Source organism: Camelus dromedarius, chromosome 21 (genome assembly GCF_036321535.1).
Source record: "Camelus dromedarius isolate mCamDro1 chromosome 21, mCamDro1.pat, whole genome shotgun sequence".
NCBI lineage: Eukaryota > Metazoa > Chordata > Mammalia > Artiodactyla > Camelidae > Camelus > Camelus dromedarius.
The window spans coordinates 20,714,995-20,734,654 of NC_087456.1; the positions used below are offsets into that span (position 1 = coordinate 20,714,995).

The 19,660-nt window shown below is 48.9% G+C and overlaps 1 protein-coding gene across 2 annotated transcripts in view; it reads left to right on the top strand.

The window, feature by feature from the left end:
- The window catches only part of ITPKB (inositol-trisphosphate 3-kinase B), a 96,502-nt gene that overhangs the window by 22,273 nt on the left and 54,569 nt on the right, over positions 1–19,660 (top strand). The gene's annotated exons all lie outside the window — the stretch shown is intronic.

A 19,660-nucleotide genomic window follows, 5' to 3' on the forward strand; every position in this document is an offset into this window, starting at 1 on the left:
AATAGCAGTTGTTGGCCACTTCCCTCCCCAGTGAATCGCTCTCTCCAAACTTGGTTTCTACTCTGTTTCTGAACTGTTCTCACCATGTAGTGTGGGAGCCAGGGCAAGTGAGGTGGGCAGAAATTGGGGGGTGGGAGTGTGGGGGACACAGGCATCGACTCACAGGGAGACTGATTTAGTCACAGTCTGGGAACTTGGGAGTAGGGGCTCCAGCAGCCAGAAGAGCTGAGAACAACCAGCCAGGCCCAGAGTCTCCTCATCTCTGGGGTCTTGCTGGAGTACCTGTGTGTACGAGTGTATACATGTGTACAGGTGGCCATAGGTGGGCGTGGGCATGCTGTGCCTGAAGGAGGGCTGCAGTGGAGGGTGTGCGGTGAGGGGGTGTAGTGGGCCACCCTGTGGTCTGCTGACAGCTGCCTAACCTGGGTTGTGTGGGTTTCCTCCCTCGGCAGTCAGATAGCCCAGGGCGCTCTGTGATGCACCGTGACATTGCCTCCCTGACATTGTCACCCCCCTCAGCTGGCACTGTTCTTTCTTACTTTGAAGGTATCAGGGCCAGCAGTGTCCTTCAAGCAGGCTATGCAGGACCAGACAGTGTAAGCCCAGAAGGAGCCCTACAGCTCCTGGGCCTGGCAGGCAGGTGGGCCTGCTGAGTGCGGGGCCAGGGCCAGGCCAGCTCCCCCTCTTCCCAGGCTAGTACTCCCTCCACTGTCCCTTCAGCACCTTTTTCTCAGCTGTAAAATGGGTGTGTTGCGGGCTGCTGAGCAGGACCTGTTTACAAATGCACAGGCTCAGGGACTCTGTTTGGGCAGAGGGCTCAGCTGCCTTCACCTTCTTCCTCAGTTGCCCATGTGGTTTTGGAGGCTGTGAACACCTGCTCACCCTTCATTCATCCTGGGACTGGCACTGTGCCCACGGTGACCAGCAGGGCTGGGGACCCAGACTGCTGTAGGCCTCACAAGGGCCCCACAAGGGCTCCACAGTTCCCAGCAGGGCTCTGAGAAAGGCTGCTTCCCATTGAGCTCTGCCCACCCCTAGGGTGGTGGAAGGTGGTGAAACCTGCTCTTACCCGCTCTGAGGTCTCCGGAAGACACAGGTGCTATATATAAAACCCGGCGATTATCTCACTCTTGCTAAGTTTCCACCCTGGAGGCTCACGGTAGCCACCGCAGGGAGATTTCCTGAAGCCCTCCTCCCAGCCCCTGGTGGCCACGGGACCTACTCCCAGGGCGGCCTGTTGTGGGGCTTGCTGGGGAGGGAGGAGGGGAATGAAGGACGTCTAGAAGAATGACCAGCCTCACACTCCAGCGCTCCCTCACTGAGGTGGGGACCAACATGGCCCCAGCCTGCAGTGAAACCCCTGTTTCTTTTTCTTGCCTTTAACGTGGGGCCTCAGGGCCAGGGATGGGACTGGTAGGTGAGGGATGCTAAGTACTGGCAGACACTCCAGTAGGTTCAGCTCAGACCTGAGACAACGGGCAGGACTCTTGAGGGATTTCTGTTGTTGCCTCCGTGACAAAGGAGAGGAGGACCGGATGGGCAGGTTTCCACTGAAGCTGCGGTGACTCGAAATTTCCTTGCGTGGTTTTTCTAAATGGGGCATGACTGGCTTGCTGGGTAGGATTGGTCTCATCGTTTGGAGCTGCCCAGCACACTGTGGGTCACCTAGTATCTTTGGCCCGTGGGCACTATTTGCCAGTAGTTGCCCCTCCCGCCCACGGTGCACCCCTCCCCCCTTGCAGACACCCCCCCCCCCCCAGGGCCGGGGCAGGTGCCGTTTCTGGTTAGGAACCACTGCACAGAGTTATTTACTTTGGCAGAATCTCAAGAGGACAGCAAGTGGAGCCAAAGGATTTTGGAGGAGGGAGAAGATGGGTGGGTGGGGTGTTAGGCTGAGAAATCTCTTACTAGCTTGGGCAGGGTGTGAGCCTAATTTCTTGTGAAGTGATAAAGTTTAATTTTTCATCCTATTTGTGAGCATTGGGCACCCTCAGCTAGTTGGAGACTCTTTTGTGTCTGTTTTCCTTTGTTTCATTCCTTCTCTTAATCAGCACTATTACCTCAGAGCTGGCTTCAGGGGTGTGTGACCAGTGCAGTTACACAGGGACTCCCACGCTCCCTCCATGGGCCCCACCCTTGGGTTTAATGCTCTGCAGTCACTGTCTTGAACTTCTTAATAATTCTATCTCTGAGTCGTGATTTGTAAATGAAATTCAGTGAGATAATGGAGCGTGAGTCCCCCACCCCCACCTCTTCTCCCCACCCCCGGCAATTGCTGACGTCCCATCAAGGGCCTAGGGGAGGGCTCAGGGAGGGCCAGGATCTGTGCTAGTGGTGTTGCAAGGTGGGGCATGGTGGCCATCCCCACCCCGGGCTATCAGGGCCACAAAGCAGGCAGCTCAGTGGGCCCAGCCTTGCACTCACTCCCCATCCGGGCATCAAGCATGTCCCACATGGAGGTTGTCATCCCTTGGGGTGTTCCCATCCCGGGGCAGACGGGCCTGTGGGAAGAGGAGAATCCCTGCCCATGACCTGGTGACTGGTGGGAGGGGACCTGGCAGCCCCCTCGGATGGCCAGAGTCCCAGGACAAGGCCCCTGGGCCCCTTGAGGGTCTGGATCAGCCCAGAGATGTTAAACAGCAAAGAATCAACACTACATCAGGTAGAGATTGTGGAAAAAAGAAAAAAAAGTTTATATTTTACTACCTTTCGTGGCCCCTCCCACTTGTTGAACAAGAAGTGCTGCCCTTTTCACTTTGCACTGGGTCCTGAAAATTATATAGTATTTTTACTTGTAATTTCTGTTTAGTTTTCCTTCCTGTTTCTGGAAAGGAAAAAGATAAGTAATTAAGAGAGATCACAGTGAATGTAGAAGATTCCATGTGTTTTCTCCCTTCTGTCCTTCTGAAGGTCATAGTCACTAGCCCCAGACTTCTCCAATGATACCTGTTGGCACAGCACCTTCTACAGGAGAGAGCAAACCAGGGAAAAGGGGAGATGGGGGGTGGGGAAGGGAAATCTTATCTGTCGCTGGAACGTGGCTGGAGTTTTTAGCTAGATGGTTGCATCTTCCTTAGTCAGTGAGCTGTTACTTAGTACGTACTAGTTCTGGGCCAGTGCTGGCCCTGGGCAGGACCCTGTAGGGATACAAGGCAGGCACCATAAAGCCTGGTTCCAGGAAACGAGGCTCCGCTGCCATCGGCAAACTTTATTAAGGGACTGTTGTGAGCAGCTGTAGCTAGTGCCACACCAAGCAAATTAAACAGACCTTGTCCTTGGCCCTGGAGGACTGTGCTGTAAGACATGGCCTCCTGGAGAAAGACTGCAGCCGACGTGACCACAGATAAGGGAAGTCTATAGACCGTGGACGGGCCAGAGTCAGGGGGGTCATACTTGGACAGGGTAGGCTCAGAGAGATACCATCTTTTTTCCTTCATTGAAGAAGTGCTTCTTGGGGGAAGTTGGACGTCAGGAGTCACTGTGCCCCCTCAGCTGCTCCCACAGTCTGCTGCATAGTTTCCAAACCTCCCAGGACCACAGTGATGCCTGCCCCACCCATACGTTTTAAGTGTCAGCCACGTTTTGTCTGTTACTATGAAGAGCACATCAGACTTTCCTAGACTCATCGGAGACTTCGTGAGGCCAGACACTGGCCATCCTCCTACCTTGGAGGCCAGTGGGCTGGGGGTGGCTACATGGGGCCAGCTGCCAGCTACCTAACCACCCAGCCACCAGCTTTCCACCAAACTGCTTCCTGAGAGTTCAAAAAGGGATTTTCAAAAAAATCTCAGTCTTTACGGGATGAGGCAAAGTTCAGTCCTCTAAAGACCCATCTCAAGGGTTGGCTGCATAATAAAAATTATTAAATACCATTGCCCTCAAGTACCAGGTGGTCCTATTTCCAGGCCAGGACAATTAAGAACAGTTTCACAAGGGGGAAGAAAAGGATCTATTAGACTAAGTCAGAATGAAACGCTGTTGCAAAATAAAGCATGATTTTAAGAGAAAACCACAGCAGTCCAGACAATGGGCAGGGGGTGGGGAGGTCAGTTCCACTTCCAGCGTGCAAACCTTTGTTTCTAGTCTGGTGCCTGGCAGAGACGTGAGAGACCTGGAGCAGAGGCACGGAGGCCTCACATACGGGACGTGCTTATACTAGAAAGGTACTTAGTCTTGATCTGACTTAAACTTAATGGGGCATCCTGTAATTTTTCTGGCAGCCCTACTCCAGAGGACAGTTTTGTCCAGAGGGCAGTTTTGCCTTTGTGACATGTGTGAATCCAGAAATGTGAGCTGGAGCAGGAAGCCTCTAGAGGTCCCCTCTAAAGGGGCCAGACATGGGGGGCTCTGCTGCCCAGGGCTGTCACTTGCTTGCTGTGCCATCTGGAGTTGTCCTTAAGCCTCTTTTGTACGATGGGGATGGAAAAGCAGGGCCTGTTCTTCTTCCACCTCCCTAGGGCTCGCTCCCCAGATGGGCTACGGTGAGGCGTCCTGGCAGAATCCACGGGGCCCAGGGCTTTGAGGGGCCTGCCAGGCTCTGTCAAAAGGCTGCTCAGGCTCCCAGCCACATTGGTTAGGATGTACTTGCTGCCTGTAACATCAAACTGCAGCTCTGCTGGCTTGAACAATAAGGAAAATATCTTATTTCACCTTAATTAATAAGTCCCAGCAGAGCTGCAGCGTTGGGTAATTCATTACAGCATTAGAGTCACTCAAGTCCTTTGCATCTCTCCGCCCCGTCCTCACAGCAGGTTCTTGCCTCTCTCCTCCGGTGGCAGGACAGCTGCTGCAAGTCCAGGTGTCCCACATGGACACGATAACATCCTGTGGAGGGAAGAGGGGGATGACTCTTCCTTATGTCTCAGCATCTTGCTCAGAAGACAGCCAGCAGATATCCCCTGCGTTTCATTGATCAGAATGTCTCACAAGTCTGTACCCCAGTCAGCCTCTGGAGGGGGAGTGACTTAAAGCAATGAGTAAGATGTTTACTCCTGGAATACACACATTTTCCTGGGTTCCTTCGGGGCAAACAATATTAGGTCCCTCGCTGTGTTCCTTAGCTCATCCTATGAAGCGTTTGAGGCAGTGTTCTTTGTTCTTTTTAAAAGTTACTCATTTATTTTGGGTGGGAGGTTATTTATTTTTAGAGGAGGCACTGGGGATCGAAGGCCTTTGTGCTTGCTAAGCTTGAGCTCTACCACTTGAGCTCTACCTTCCCCCTCTCTTTGTTCTTCTTGATTTTTAACATAAACATTCCAGGGGAAGAATCTAATGATAACTATGACCAAATGAATGATTTATAACTCTTTCCAAGTGTACTTTGATAAACTGCATAACTTTGTTTTACGTAATTGTAATCTGATTATATTCATTTTATCTATTGATTTTATCATTTTAACATCATCTCACATTTTCATTTTCATGAATTGACATGGGGTCATCTGCTTGTCATTTTAAGTGAATATATAATAATAATAGCACCTACCTTTTATCTAGTACGTACTATATGCCAGGCAGTGTTTTAAGTGTTTTCCATGGATGACTTTACTTAATAGCAACCCATTTTCAGGTGAGGAAACTGAGGCACAGATTATCTGGAAATATTCTGCAGCCTGACTCCTGAGCCTGAGCTGTCAACCACTGCGTCATTTACATGGTTAATGCCTTTTCTGTAGCTGTTGCTATATGTAGCAATGAGCATTTTCGTAAAAATTACCCTTTCTCTACTCCCTTTGGTTACTAACTTGGGAAATGTTTGTCTCAGTGGTATTGTCGGTCAGAGCCCAAGAAGAACGAATGGCCGTGTCATCTTCCCACCTTACCTTCTGGAAAGACTGACCCAGTCGCATGGTCATCTGCAAGATCTGGGCACTCCGGCTTCTCTCCCACCATTGGGGTTTCCTTCTAGTTTGGTATTGTTTCATTGCCTCATAAAGTTCTAATTTGTGATCTTTAGTTTTAAAGTGAGACTCTACGTGTTTCCCTGTGATGATGGCCTTTAATCACTCGTGTGCAAACTGCCTGCTTATCCCCATTGAGCAACGGGTAACTGAATTGCAGTATCAATGGCCCATGTTGATAGCATTTTTATATAGTAAGCACTCAGTGATGTTACTTACAAATATTTTTCTATTCTGTGGTTTTCTCTTAAAATCATGCTTTATTTTGCAACAGCGTTTCATTCTGACTTAGTCTAATAGATCCTTTTCTTCCCCCTTGTGAAACTGTTCTTAATTGTCCTGGCCTGGAAATAGGACCACCTGGTACTTGAGGGCAATGGTATTTAATAATTTTTATTATGCAGCCAACCCTTGAGATGGGTCTTTAGAGGACTGAACTTTGCCTCATCCCGTAAAGACTGAGATTTTTTTGAAAATCCCTTTTTGAACTCTCAGGAAGCAGTTTGGTGGAAAGCTGGTGGCTGGGTGGTTAGGTAGCTGGCAGCTGGCCCCATGTAGCCACCCCCAGCCCACTGGCCATCTGTACACCTTGGCAACAGAGTAGTGACCGACACACGCAGGCCCAGAAAGCCAGACAGAGTGGCGGCGGGAGACTTCATGGAATCCTTGTAATTAGAAAGGGGAAAGAGCCTGTTAGCACATGCGGTGTCCTCCTCCCCTCCCACGGGCCCAGCCAGCTTTAGAAGGTGGCATGTAATTTGCTCTGTCACCCAGAACACTCAGTTGAGTTTCTGGGCCTCATCTCTGAAATCCAAGAGTTGGACCAGATCAGTGGTTTTAACCCCTTTTGAGTCTTAGTGCCTTTTGGAAGGTGGCTGAAAGCAGTCCACTCTCTCCCTGAAGAAGTGCACATTTCACAAACCATTTTGCATGCTCTTTCAGAACATTTATAGCTAGAAAGCCGTCTCACCTTCAGTGCACAGTCTACAGGTTTAGAACCCAAAGATTTATTGATCTCTAAGGTCCCTTTTTAGCTCAGAAAGCCCAAGTTTTAGAAAGTTTCCAATCAAGAACTTGGGATTGGAAATGGGCAAAAGGGAGCCTCTTGTAGTTACTGGGAGGAAGCGACTGTCCAGCCCAAAAGATTTCACTATCAGGTTTTTTCTGGTTTTGTTTTGTGTTGTGTTGTTATTTTCCAGGGTTGAGTTCGTGATACCGTTTCTTTTCCTGTATCTTATTTTTTAAAAATGTTATGCTGTCTCTGAAACTACTGAAATTTTTCAGGTTTGTGGGGTGGAGGTGGGTTCCGAATGCTGTTTGATATTTACATTACAGGAACAGGGAGAGTGGAACATCTGCCCAGATGTTCCTGGCAACCCCCAGCAGCTGTTAGACTTTGCCTGTTGACCGTTAGCCTTTAGCAGCTTGCAACATGAGAGAATCGGCCGGTTGCGTTTATGTTTTTGTGCGCAGATGGGTCCTTGGGAGTTGGAAGAGAGGGAGAAAAATTTCTTCTGGTTGGTCAGAGAGTGCTTTCCCAGCACCTCTGGGCTTGCTTGGTTAAGAGGCTTTGCTTCAGTTCCCAGGGACTTTTCTAATTCCTCAAATGACCTGCCTGAAAGGAAGCTCAGGCCTCAAAGATCTGTTCTCAGGGGTCAAGCGAAAACTCCCAGGGTAATTTGTTATTAGCTGGAGGGGAGATGCCCACAGCCTCCAGCTGTCCCGGCCAGCCCAGCCTTCTGCAGTGGGATGGGGGCATTCACAGATCCAAGTCTTTCTGGTTGGAGGTTGGAGGCCTTTGCGCTCATATGTGCACACAGCTGCTTCTTAGTGTTTGGATTCAGTCCAGGAAGTTGACAGGGCTTGGGGCAAGAGGGAGCGAATCAGAATCTTTAACCCTGATTTTATGTCTCTAGAATCTCTTCCCTCCCTCTGGCCACCAGAACCTTTCTGTAAAATGTGGGGCAAATGATAAAAGAATTAGGCCATAAATATTTCACAACATTTTAGGGTGATTTTGCTGTGTGGGAGAGTGGCCTGAGTGTGGGGTACCTATGGATCTGGTTCTCCCATAGTTACTGGTGCTCTTCTAGTTTCCTGCCGATTCTGGAACTCACCTCTGAACGTGTAGCATCGCTAACCAAGCAGAAGCAATGCTGTGTTTCTTCTTAAAAGCAAACAAACAATTTTGCCAGTAGTTCTCCCTTCCAGTTCTAAGTTTCATGAGTTCTTTTCACAGTGCAAAGGAGCCTACAACTTTAAGAAAGTTCATTCCAGCTCAAGATTTCAAATAAAGTTGACGTTATGTGAAGTCACAGGTTTTCCCGTATCAGCTGCAGGGTGCAAGCCTCTTACTCCTAGATTGGGCACTGCATTTGTTGAATGTCCATCACTTACTGTTTAAGTAGCCAGTGATCCCTGAAAAAAGCCTGGCTGTAAAGTTGCCAGAACGATGCACTGCTTTGTTTCAAGCCGCTGTAAACTCTCTTTCTCCATGTCATTTTTATCTCCAGTGCTTTTGTCAAGGTCTTTCGTTTGTTTCTCCAGAGTGAGAAAATGTTACATTCCCCAGAAAATCCCCCAAAGACAATTTTCACTGTTGCCTGTTCAGTTCAATTCTTCATAATGACCCAGGAAAGAAACTAGCTGGGTCTTCTTCAGTCTCATACATTTTCATCATCACACACAAATTTAATACAGGAAATTCTCAAAACTTTGACCAGTTGCGGGGTGTGGTGGGAGGTGCCTAGTCTAGGTAATGATTTTTAAAAAGATAAGTCATTTTATTACTTTCTTGGTCATGTGCAATTACACTGAGGATCTAACTTAATAATAGTTAATAATTTGTAACTGATATTTTATGGCATGCTAAATAGATTTTTCTTAAGAGCTTGTACTGTTAATGTTTATTCCACTCTAAACTTAGCTAAGTAGCCTCTGTTTTTTATACTCCAAAGTCTACTGAATTCAGCCTAAGATTGAACTATCAAAAGTTTTGAGGTCTGAGCAAATAGTGTTAGAGTCTGACCCCCCTCAGTGTTTGAGGTCTAGGGAAATAAAGCTCAGGTCTGATGGTTTGGGATACAAACCCTTCACAAACTGTCCGTGGAGTTGGGCACAGTGTTTTCTGAAGAAATTAAGGTTTTTGTTTGTTTTTCGGGTATCAGTCCCTGCACAAAGTTAACTAATAGTGAGACCGAAAGCTGTTGCTCCTGAGGGGTGAGAGGGATGGGGGAAGACATTAGAGCAGGTTAAGTTTGATTAATTCAGCCTAGGCTGAACTCAACATACTTGGCGGTGTGAAAAACCAGGGCTGTTTGACTAATGAGTAGTATAAATACAAACACTTCAGAAATATCTGGCATGCCATAAAATACCAATTACAAGTTATTGCTAACTCTTAATAAATTAGGTCAGCAGACCTAGCTAGTCCTTTTCGGTTCTCACAAAATCCCTACAAAAGAGCTATTCTACCGGTTTTACAAATGCAGAAACCGAGACTTCGATAAATTCTCCCAAGACCACGGAGCTGGCAAATGGGTGCGCTGGGATTCCTTCCGAAACAAGGTGCCGCGGGGGCCCCCGGTCTTCCCCACCAAACAAGCCCGCGGGGAGAGGGTCTCCGACCACCTTCCCCGCGGCGGCTGCGGGGAGAAGCGCGGGCCGGCCCTCCCGTCACGTGACCGCCGCGGGCGCGCGCCCCGCCGCCGAGCATGCCGGGAGGCGGCGCCCCCTTCCCGGCCGCGAGCTTCCGCGCGTGGGCGGCGGGAGGGGCGCGCGGGAGGCGCCCGAGCTGTGGGGGTCCGGGTCCGGGGCCGCGGCGCGGGGGGGGGGGGGGGAACCGCGGGCAGGCCAGGCCCCTCAGAGAGCCGGCTCTCCTGCGACCTCCCTGACAGGGCCGATAGTGCCGGAGCGGAGGGCGGAAGGCCCGCCGCTCTGTCGGTTAATTGTGAACAGGTCGAGTGAGAAATGAAGTCAGGCGGGTCCCCCGAGTCCCCTGGGTACCCCTTGCAGGCTTCGCTGTTTCTGGGGAGGCTCAGCCCTTCACACCCAGGGTGCTAGCCCTCGCTTTTTCTCATGCTTAGGCCATAGGACTTTGTGTGCAATCTCATTTTCCTAGCAGTATCTGCACCTCTTTCCCCTTCACCTACTCAGACACTCTCATTTTTCTTAATGATCACGTTCTCCTACTTAAACATACACACTTAGCCCTTGGCAAGCGAAGTGGAATCTCGGGTCCTTGTCAGACCTCAGTGTTTAAGCTGCTGAAACACAGGGCATATTTGGTTTAGATATTTTACTGTTGTGAAAATAAACCACCTCCTGCAGTTACACCAGCTCAGATTTTCCCTTGATAGGGTCAATGTAGATTATCTACTGGAGAAAAAATGTTTAATTAGGAATAAAATTATTCTAAGTCCTGTTTTCTTGAGATTGGGGGAAGCTGGGGCAAGGAACAGTTATATAAATAAGTACAAAAAAATACCCAGGGCTAAAGAAACCCCTTTGAAATACAATATTTGTTGGCCCCTGGTGACAGATTTTCCTTGAATTTACTTTCTTGCCCTTAACGCTGGGCTCCAGGTTTCCCTGGCTCTGGATTTCCCTGTTCTTACCCCACTCTAGTCTTAGAGAGTTCTAGACTGATGAGCTGGAAAGGCGCCCTGTTAATGGATCCACATTACCAGCTGCCCAGTAAAGAGACTGTTGTATGGGCTTCTTAGAGCCAAATGATTGAATTAAATCCATGGTCTTAACTGGGCAAGTGTAGTCACCTCAGCTCACCTCTCTCCAGGCACAGTGCCATTGTTTCCTGCCTTTTTAGCTGAGGTACAGTGAGGCCCTAGGAAGAGCACGGGCAGCCCAGCAGAAGGTAATTCTTTCTCAGGACCTAGCTGTAATGAGACAGGGGAGAGGGGGAGCCTCAAGCCGATCTTTCTGTTGGGGAAAAAGTTGCCCCGCTCAAAAAATACCTGATGCAGTTTTCTTGTCTCTGTTCTTTGGTATTTTCTCTGGTCTTAGGCAAGCATTTCCTGCCTTTTCTGATCCTCTCTGTGTGCATGGGTGTTAGAGGAAGGAGGAGGAAGATTTCTGATAAGGGAGCAATTGGTGAGCAGGAAATGGCTATTTGGTACTGGTTGTTCTGCAGAATTAAAGGTTGTTCATGACGCTGATGCATGGTCAGTGAGAAGGATTCAGTTCCTGACAGGGAGTCCTATCATCGTAACCAGGTGGGCTAGTGAGTTCCCCTGAAGTGTGCTCACTTCGGGCCCAGGCAGCAGTGGGAAAACCCCCTCTCCTCTCCCTGCCATGCTGTCAGCTTACTGAGCAGGTCTCCACCTGTCTGTGTCGCTTAAGAGATGAGGTCCTTGGAGAAAACAGGGAGCATCAATTTTTTTAGGACTGTTGTTAAAAGAAATTAGAGCCCTCAGAGCCTAACAGGAATTCTCCTGTTGGGATTGCACTTTATGTTCTGTAGAAATGGTCCTTCCAAAAGCAGGAGTTCCAGCTGATTGAGCAGGGAGCCTCCTCACCTGCAGCTCACAGACCCTGCGTGGCTGGCTTCTGATTAGCGCACCAAGAGCATCTGAAGTTCTTGGAAGTGTGTTCATATGAAGAACTGATGCCGCTGTGTCCGGCCCTGTGTAATCTAACATCCAGAGTCAAAGGGAAAGCTGCAAATGATGACAAACCTAGGCCCAGAAAAAGACACAGGCCTTTACAAGATAGTGAGTTTCTTCTGAGGTCCCCAGCGTCTCTTTTTGTATTCTCTACCTCTCTCTTGCTTGACTTCTGTTTGGGCTTCTGCTCCCTGCTGTCTGGCTCTGTACAGAGAAGGTGGTGTTCAGCAGTCAGGCAGTGTAGCTTGTGGGAAGAACAGGCAGGCTCTGGAGTCAGAGGCTGAGTTTCAATCCCAGCCTGGCCAGTTACTGGTATCATGTTAGGCAAGATACTTATCTTCTGTGAAAATCCTTTCTGGATTGGGTTTATGAGGGGACTGAGCGATGTGAGTCCCTGTGATGCCTACCTGGTAAATGGTACTAATTGTTTTTGGTTTTGTTGTAAATGGACGAGGCTGTGCTGTCCTGGAAGCGAATGGGGAACATCTGAGTAAGGACCGCTCTCAGAAAGCTGATGCTAAGGATGATAATGACTACCTATTGAGGGCTTAATATGTGCCAGGCATTGTTCTAGATGCTTAAAATAGCTTGGCTTATTTAATCCTCATAATGGCCCTGTGTGGTCAGGCTGTTAATATATCTATTTTGCAGATGACGAAACCGAGACACAGGTTAAGTAACTCCTCAGGTGTCAGAGAAAATTCTAGTATATGAACACAGGCAGAGCCTGACTCCTCGAGTCTGGGCTCTTAACCGCTCTGCTCCACCCTGCCTCTCAGTACGGGCTGTTAGACCAGGGAGTCGGTGTTGTCAGCAGAGGTCATCCTCCAAGAGTCCCGTCCGTGTACTTTCCGTACTTTGTCACAGAGCCACTGTGACCAAGAGGCCACTTATTCAGCTTTCCTACTGAAGAAACAGCTCACTGAACACTTTCCTTTTGGCTGAGACCTTTCCCTCTCTCTTGGTCTTATTATCTATGTGTTAGATAGGTCCTTATTATATCAATGTGTTAGAAAGCCAAGGCTGTTCTTTATGGGAGATGGTGGGAGTGAGAGGAGGCCAGAGGGCCACGGAGAGTTCAAGGAACCCGAGGAAAACATAAGGCATTGTCCTTGCCCATCAGCTCCTCCCTGAACCCTCCCCAGCAGTTTTTTTAGAGTTTCCAGATGACCCTGGTTTGATACTGGTTTTCCAGCTCTTTCTTGAGCTGCCAGGTTCAACCATCTTAATTTGAGGCAAATAAGTGCACCAGGCTGGAGAGGGCACCAGCCTGAGAATGACCAGAATAGCAGAGCTGGTGCTGCCCAGGGTTCTTCCTGGAGACCATCAGCAGACCTGCGAGTTCTGAGTCAGCAGGAGGAAAAGCGAGGTGCAGGGCTGAACTCTAGCTCAGTGGCCTGGCAGGGAGAGGGATGCCCCACGGGGATGCAGCCTTCCATTACCTGCTGCAGATGCTGCCTCTCCTCTTCCTACATGCTTAGGATTGGCCTCCTGCAGGAGGAGTCTTTCTTTTCTGTTCTTCTCCAGCTGCTGGAGATAGGGAGTTACGACCCATTCAAATGTCAGTGAACAGTACCTGTTCCCTGGCCTCTGTCCTGCCCGGCGTGGTTTCACTGGGCCCTGATCAGGGTCTGGGGAGAGGCAAAATGAAATGAAAAGGCATACACTTTCCAGCCTTATAAGTCTGAAAGGCGCTCATCCTCTGATTGGCTCAGAGCATCCACACTCTGGGTTGAGAGAGGCTTCTCATCACCCATGCATTCAGTGTCCCTCATCCTGCTCCTCTGCCTTAAGGTCAGCCCTGTTCGGTCCAGAAATGAGCTGTATCTGCTGCTTTAGAGGCCTTAGCAAGTCAGTGACCTTTCTCATCTTTGACATCAACAGAGATTTCCAGAACATCCGCCCTATGCCAGGCACTGTGCTAGGTTCTGTGGAAACAGAGAGAAATCCAACAGAGCTGCTGCTGCCCTTAGGAAACTGTCCAATGTGGGTAATTCCCCTTGGCCCCTTGACAGTCACACCTGTGACATTTAGGGGACAGAAAACGAAATTTGAACCAGTTGGACAGACAAACCCAAAGCTGCCTTGCAGCCTGCGGTGCTGTCCTGTCATGGGGCCGTGCTTCATCATCTGTCTGGAGAGCACAGTGCGACAGACCTGCCTGTGGGTCTGGTGGCTGTGACTAGTGCTGCCCTGAGAGGGTGTTCACTCCTCTCTGGGGCCCTTACATCTGGAAGTAAAGGCACCTGTGTTGCTGGCTTCTCTTGGCCCCCCTGCCTGGACCCTTTCCTGGAATGATCTCTGAGCAGACGCTTCAGCCTTTGTGCATGTGGAAAGCCACCTCAGGGGATAATGTGCAGCAGAGGACTGGCTACATCACCTAATTCTGCCTTCCCTTTGTGACTGAGTTTTGGCAGTTATTTTTCCCCTTGAGTGCTTGGCTTGGAGAAGGGAGGCTTGGGAGCCTATGGCCCCTGGGTCCTAATCCCTCCGACCTACACCCATCTCTGTGAGGTCTCCCAGGAGATACCAGCTAACCCTAGCTGAGGGCCCTGGCCTGGGGCACGAGTAGGGAAGCTGTCTCTGGGAGAGTCCAGGGTTCTGTGCGGAGGAACCGAGATCTCTGTATCTTTCACTCATGCCATCTGGGCTGGGCTGCCTGTGTCTTCCCCCGTAATCACCCCCATCTCTAGCCCCACAAGTTGACTGAGTGCTGGTCAGAAGCCCATTCTCTTGTGGGATGTATTCGATTTCAGCTTCTCCCTCGGCATGGAAATGGTCAGCTCTTTGTAGAGTTTGCTGTTTGCAGAGTTGGAGAATCCGGCACAAAGTGATCTCCCACCTGACGTCCGGGCAGCGGGGGTGCCGAGAAGAGGAGCCAGGGCCCTTCCTGGCTGGTGCCAGAGCTCTGTTTGCTGTGCTGAGCTCGCTCGTCTCCAAGGGGGAGATTCCATTTCTCATGTTTTCTGCACTGTGTGTTTGTGATATTTTCAGATTTACTTATTGGTGGAGAAAGGGGAAAGAAACTTAACCTTTGTTGAATATTTGCCAAACACCGCACCGTGCCCTTACATGCGTCACGCCTCCATCAAGCCTCACAACAATTATTTCCGCCATCTCTCAGACAAGGAAACAGATGCCGAAAGGTTAACCAAGTTGCGACAGGCACGTAGCCTGAATCAGTGGATTTCCTCATGGACCTACCAACTTGTAGTCGACGCTTGCCTGTGTTTTCTGGTCTGGTGAACCACATGGTATTATTCTCAGATAGTAACAGCTCTGCATTAAAGTGAACTAGTTTGTTTCATGGTTGCTGGTATGATTTGTTCCCAAGACGGCTGGATGAATGAACACCAGGGCATGTCCTCTTTTTCATTAGGGCCACCGTATCTGTTCTTCTGGTAGGAAGCTGGCATCCCTGAGTGTGACCCGTGCTGGGGACGTCTCCTGAGAGTGGGAATGGGTTGCATGGAGCCCCCTGCCATCCCTGCAAGGGGGACCACATCCTCTCTGCAGTGTCTCAGTTCTGAGATTCTGTGGCCTTATTAAATGTGATGAAGCACTTAGAAAATATGCAGAGCCCTTGCTGGATGTTAAGGTATTGCGTTGTTTTTCTCATTGCTCATGCCAGCAGTGACTTCTCTGCAGAAAGTCAGTCATCTTAGTGGCCATTTTGTCTCTGAAGGGACCAGGAGAAACAGGAGCAGTTCATACTTCAACTGGAAGATGGTGTCCTCAGGAAACAGATGAGGAAGTCCAGGGCCTGGCCTGCCACCGTTTCCTCTCCTAGCTGTGGCCTCGTCAGAGATAGGAGCTGGCATTCAGGGCAGTAGAATAAGGTTACTAGTTATCCTCCAGGGTTGTCAGTTACATGTAATTCTAGCTACCGAGAGCTCTTTCTGTGTGCCAGTTTAATTCTCATTTAATCCTATAGCAGAATTGTGAGCAAAACTATTACCCCATTTCACAGATATGGAGACTGAGGCTTAGAGGGATTAAATAAATGGCCCAAATCACAAAGCTAGAAATTGGTAAACCAGGATTTTAACCAAGTGTATTGAATTCCAAAGACTCCCAAGTAGGGGCTTTAGTGAGTGAGTAATGGTCAAAGCTGGGCATCCTGGGTGAGGGGCAGGCAGGAGCTGGAGGGACGAGGAAGAATGAAAGTGGGAATGACAGAAGGAGGGCTGAGGAGGAGCCTGGGGGACATCAGTCTTTCCCTCGCTCTGCTTTTTTCTCTTCCCTTCTCCCTGTTCCTGGGCCTCTGTCCCTTTCTCCCTCTCCCCCCTCCCTCTCTTCTGCCTCATCCTCCTGTGATGCTCCCATATCACAGCAGGGGTTCACAGGGGTGGTGAGGGCCTTGCTGTGGTTTCTCCGTTCTCTTCCTCCTCTTCTCCTTCCCATCCTCTCACTTTCTTTCCTTCTTGCCATCTTGACTGCACACTGGGCTCCTCAGAAGAGCTGGGAAAGGTTGGGGTGGAGGCGGGTTCTCCAGGGAAGTTTGGGGCTCTGCAGTGTCTCAGGGTTCACTATGGTGGGTGAGGAGGGGAGAGAGGATGGCAGGGCTTGGTGGAGAGTGGGAGACGCATGCACTGCTGCTCACAAGCTTCTGAGCCTGGTCCCCAGTCTGCCAGATATACCTGCTCTTAAACCAGCACCAGCCTCACTGCACAGTGGATGTCTTTTACCCCAAAATATGGACCTTCGTTCTCTTTTATGATTGATTTTGGCCTAGCATTTCATTCAAGATAATTCTGACACTTGATTTCTGTGATTGATCATATTCACTGTCCCTCCCAGCTTTTTGAGAGGGTAGGAAGAATGAGGAGACTTCAATTCAAATACAGACCTGGCAACATTTTAACTCTGGAGCTAGAGACATTTTTGTCTGTCACAGCTCTAAGGGGGGACAATAGTTGTGTTTTGTGGGCAGAGGTCAGCAATCGGCTCAACATCCTACAGTGCACAGCAGAGCAAAGAATTACTCCATCCAGAATGTCAGCATGGCAGCAGTTGAGAAACCCCAATGACTGAGTCTGAGTTTCTTCAACTACAAAATGAGTGTCGTGATGCCAGGCTCCCTGACTTGGAAGACTCAAACGAGGCGAGGTGTGTAAAAGTACTTGATGAAGCTATGATGTGCACGGTGAGTATCCAGCTCATCCATTTCTCAGTTATGTTTGAGGGCACTCCAGACCAATCAGTCCTGGTGTAGTCACCAACTAAAGAAGTCGTTGTCTAGGATTAGCCTCAGGAAGAAACCCTTTGGGCTCCTAATAGAAGCCTCCCTCAGGGTTCCTAAAGATCTGTGGTCAATAACCTCCAGGATGTAGTTCAGACAGCTTCAAAACTATTCAGCCGCACTCTGGTGCAGATTTGATATCCCTGGCTTTTCATGCAGCTTGATGAGATCCCAACACATTCTCTGTGGCATTCTTCCACGAGAATCAGCATCAAAAGAAGAAATGAGAGTGACTGGTTGAAATTTTTTTCCTCCTGAACCCATTAGACTGTTAGCAGTTTCTACTTTTCTCTGTAAATGTTCACAAATCACTTGTTCTATAATCCAGCCCTATGTTTGCCAGTCGGAAGCTTCCAGAATCCAAGTTGGCAAAACATTAGGCAAATATTGACCTGTCTTTAGTCCTCTGAACCTTCTCATATTCTCTGTGCTGTCTTAAAGGTTACGAGCAACGGTTCTGTGAACACATAGTTGAGTTCTTTTAGGCCTGTCCCTGAAGACAGGGATAGTAAGCAGAATGTGCTTGGAGAACCCTCTGTGGTGGGGGCTCTTGAATAACTTGAATTCTCTTAAAAGCACCAGCGTGAGGCTCTATGGGGAAATTTGAGCTACCCAGGAAAGGAGAATAAGATACAAATCAACCCCCTGAAGTATACTTTCTGTGTGATCCATGGTGTCAGCCTGTGATGTTCACGTAGAAGGGTAGGACTGCCTCCTACAAACTACAGTGGTTTTAAAACTACAGATTGTCATCCTGAAGGAGGTCAGTATAGATGGTCACACCCAACATGTTTTAATGAAATAGAATATAATAGACTAGAATAGAAACACCAGAGTGCATCATACAAAGCCATAGTAAGTACTGTTTTGTGAAACTTCTGTTTTCAGTTGTGTGTGTATGTGTGTGTGTGTGATATATATATATATACTGGGACATGCTGTAAATTCAGTTGCTCACAAAGGGTCACAATTTAAAAGGTTGGGTGAGCAGCAGGCAGTGGTCTCTAGACCCATATAGGAAGTGGTTCTAAAATCTAGAAATTAAGTTCAAAACCATGACTCTTAGACAAGGGTTTCCCAAATCTCTGTGTGTAAAGAGGTTCTCAGCATTGCTTGATGGGGTTCGGTTTAGACTAGCCAGGAAAAGGAAGGGGGTGATGGAGGTGCGCAACTGCTTCCAGAAGCCCGAGGCAATCTTAGCTCAGTGTCTTCCATGCTCTGCTTTTGGGCTTCTGGTCCTCCCTATTTTCAGCGGTAACTTTCGTGCAGCTTCTGGGAAAGCAGGGTTCTGCATTGTCTGCTCACAGCGGTTAATCAGAGGGTCTGTTGTGACAGTGCTGCCTTGAAGGGCCCCTTGGTCCCTGGACAAAAGCAGTAAATTGGATTGAAGTGCCTGCTTTGTTCCCTGACCAGTGAGCTCTGTGACAGTTGGGACTGAAGCAGCTCCCAGGGCCGAGGGTCTAAAGCCATGGTCTTAGGGCCAGATGTTGAGATTTTATTGCCTGCTGGTTGTTGGTGCATGTTAGGAATAGAAGAAAAGGAGAGATGAGAAACAGCGTTCACATTGGCAGAAATAACTTCCACAAAGTAGTATTGTTGCATGAGAGTTGGCCTTTCTCCTCTTTCTTTCTTTTTTTTAATGGAGGTACTGGGGATTGAACCCAGGACCTCGTGCATGCTAAGAATGCTCTCTACCACTGAGCTATACCCTCCTCACTTTCTTTTTCTTAAAGAAGCTGGCATGCTCCTAGAAGTATTTATCTTCTGGGCATTAACAGTTCTGCATGTGGAGGCTAAGATTCTGAAACGCCATGCACCCTCCAGCTCTTTCTTCGGTGTAAGCCGGGTGGTGGTTTGATGTGACTTTCCCTTACAGTGGTGGCTCAGAAACAGCCCACACGCATATGGCCCAGACCCCCAGGCTCTCTGGAGGAGGGCGTGGGCCTTGAAGGCCATGGTCAGCCTCAGCTCCTCTGTGGCAGGGTTGGGTGAGGGTCAGCCCTGCTTTCTGGTGAGATTCCAGGATTGTGGGATGGGGGTGCTTTCTTTAGAAGCTTACCCCTTTAAAATGATTTCCACTTTCCTATTTATTTAAAGAGGCTTTTGGACTTGTGTTTATGAACTCTCTTCCTGCCATTTCATGTGACTTGGGACATAGCAGCTGGGATGATGTTCTTTTTACTCAAATGGAAAGTTGGGCTGGACTGGGGCCTACAGAAAATGGGAAAGTTTAGAAGCCAAGCAAGTGAGATTAAAAAAAGAAGAAGGAGGAGGAGGAGAAGGAGAAGAAAAAGTCATTCTGAGAGGCAGCCTAGTGTGATGGAAAGAGAGTAAACTTGGAGTCAGATGACTTAGAGTTGAATTCTAGCTCTGCTCCTGAGTGTTGAATTTCTTCTTTATTAAACTGGACAATTGTAGTGTTGTGAAGGCTCATGAAAAATGAGTCAGTACCTTGCACACAGTAGGCCCTTGATAATTACTGATTCCCTCCCAGGCTTTTATTCATGTTTTCCTCGAGCTGTTATGTTTCATTACTGGCCCTTCATAGGTCACCCATTTGGGCTTCAGCTGGTACCTGGGAGCTGAGAATAGAGAGTTCTTGCTATGGACTCAGGGAGGGGGGTCTAGGGGGCCTCTGAGAACCCACTGAAACCTTCGGGATTAAGGCTGATACAATCTGGTGCTGCTCCCAGAGCTCTTTTGTGTTTTTAGCTTCGAGTCATTTACAATTGAACCCATCACGTACAATGACTCGATGGGGAGAGGTGGAGGCCACACAGAAGGAACAATTGGAAGCATCGTGCACAGCTGTTGCAGTGACAGGACAGACTCTTGGGCACTGCAGCAGTATTATTTATAGGAAAAGTTGAAATTGGTCAGAGAACAAAGTTTTCCTT